Genomic DNA, 2,687 nt, shown 5'->3' with positions numbered 1-2,687 from the left:
CAGAGACACTGCAGCTCCCAGGAAGGAGACGGAAGAGAGAAGAGGGGAGGAAAGGAGAGGAGGAGAGGGTGGGAAAGGAGAGGAGAAGAGAGAAGAGGAAAGTGAGAATGGAGAAGAGAAGAGAGGGAAGAAGAGAGGAGAGGAGTGGCGTTTAGAGGGTGGGTAAGGAGATGAGAGAGGAGAGGATTGGAGAGGTGAGGTGAGGAGAGGGTGGGAAAGGAGAGGAGAGAAGAGGAGGGTGAGAATGGAGAAGAGAAGACAGGGAAGAAGAGAGGATTGGAGTGGAGTGGCGTTGAGTCAAAGGGTGGGTAAGTAGAGGAGAGGCATGGAGGAGGACTGTCCCCAGTAAGGCCGTGAATCACTCCCGCGACAGATGGAGCTTTAAGACACTCATCCTGCAATCTCTTCTTCAACCCACCCAGAACAGATCCGGCAAGGAAGCACTGGAGCCTGAGAGACGTCTTATTTACTTCCTGCGAACACCGTAGCCGTGGTCGGCATGGCGATTTGCTCTCTCCGTCAGTCCGGCCGCGTGCGATGACGTCCGGCCACATCAGCATGCCCCTGTTGCTGTTTGTTTGTTGGTGCGGATGCTAATGTTGAACCCTGGCCCAGCCTCCCTGTCAGACGGTATGCTAATCTGAGCATCCTGTCAGGGTCAGGGTCAGAGGTCGCACCTCACGCCTCGGAAACTCTCTAGAAAGTCTTCACCCACATAGCTCGGAGTCAGACTCGCTCTCTCTTTCCTTTTCCGTCTCTATCTCTTTCTCTATCTCTATCTCTATCTCTATCTCTATCTCTATCTCTATCTCTATTTCTTTCTCTATCTCTATCTCTTTATTTCTATCTCTATCTCTCTCTTTCTCTTTCTCTTTCTTTCTTTCTCTTTCTCTTTCTCTTTCTCTTTCTCTTTCTCTTTCTCTTTCTCTTTCTCTTTCTCTTTCTCTTTCTCTTTCTCTTTCTCTTTCTCTTTCTCTTTCTCTTTCTCTTTCTCTTTGTCTGTCTCTCTTCCATGACAGCTTAGACAGAGCATGTACTTATATTTCCAGTTGAGTTATCAAGCAGTATTCAGCCTAGAGAAAACCTCAGGAAGATTCTGACTGACTCATCAACAGAACCACCAAACAGTCTGCTGAGCATCAAACACCATTATCCTGCCAAAGACAAACACACACACACCCACACGCACACGCACACACAGACAAACACACACACACACGCACACGCACACACAGACAAACACACACATACTCTCTCTCCATCCCTCTCCCTCCCATCTGTGTTGCCTGGAAGTGTGTTCCAGGAGCGTTCCCCCCCCCACCGGTGTCCGCTCTGTGTTTGGGACAGATGCCCGGTGTGCTCGCTGGGTGTCAGTCGGTGGTTGGGTTTAGACAGGGCTCGTCTGGAGGTGTCCTGGTGTCAGATTCATCGTGTATCTGGAAGGCCGGAGAAGGAAAACTTCTCTCCGTGGCCCCCGCCTCCTCACCTGTCTGTATGGCATGATGCAACATCAGAACATGAGAGAGAGAAAGTACAAAACCTCCTTTGAATCCGTTTTGTTGTCATGAGTGAAGCCGGCAAAGTAAACCAGAGACAATGCCCCACATTAGCTCCACAACAGCTGAGGGGACCATAACAATAGCCCTAATCCTGTGAACAAGCACGCGCGCACACACACACACACACACACACACACACACACACACAGACACACACACACACACACACAGACACACAGACACACACACACAGACACACAGACACACAGACACACACACACAGACACACAGACACACAGACACACACACACTCTCGATGTCAGAGGCCACACGCACCAGCCCGACCGGTGACACATGCCACGCAGAGAGAAACCGAGAGAGTGACCGTGTTCGCTCAGCGTGTGTCACCCGACTACGGCCTCCGGTGTGTGTCCCTGACTCGCGCTGCCTCCTAATCAAGGACAGCCGCCAGCGGAGCCTTTAGATAGATAAAGTAGAGTGGAGCTGATCTCAAGGGGGGGGGGGGGGGGGCGAGGGGCCTGGCTACACAGGGACGACCCTGTGTCCTACTTCCCTCTGCCCCTCCCTCACCTCCCCTCGGTGTGCCGAGTTGGCGCGCGTGTGTGTTTTCAGTGTGTGTGTGTTTTCAGTGTGTGTGTGTTTTCAGTGTGTGTGTGTTTTCAGTGTGTGAGGTGTGAGTGTCTAAGCTAGCATTACAGAGATCATGGCCGTTCCATTAGCAGGAGTGAGCTGACCGCTGAATGTTTGATGACTCGGCAGGATCCGGAGGAATCGTTTGAACGAGTCTTGGGTCCGCCGCCCTTCCTCTTTCCTTCCCACCTCCTCTTCTCATCCTCCCTCTCTCCTCCTTCTCTACTCGTCTTCCTCCGGCTCAGTCTCTCCTTCGCCGTCTGTGCTTCTCTTCCTCTAACCTTCTCGCTCTTCATCCCGTCTTCCCTGCCCTCGCGACATGGTGTCCTCTACGTTTTACACGTGACCTCCGCATGAAATTCCCTTTGACTTCCTACAGTCAGTCTTGAGAACGGCTGGTCAGCCAGTGGCTAGTGCCAGTCTAAAGACTGATTGGTCAGTGGTGTTGAAGTAGTGCCAGTCTAAAGACTGATTGGTCAGTGGTGTTGAAGTAGTGCCAGTCTAAAGACTGATTGGTCAGTGGTGTTGAAGTAGTGC

Source organism: Hypomesus transpacificus, chromosome 23 (genome assembly GCF_021917145.1).
Source record: "Hypomesus transpacificus isolate Combined female chromosome 23, fHypTra1, whole genome shotgun sequence".
NCBI classification, from domain to species: Eukaryota; Metazoa; Chordata; class Actinopteri; order Osmeriformes; family Osmeridae; genus Hypomesus; species Hypomesus transpacificus.
This window is presented reverse-complemented; position numbering follows the sequence as displayed.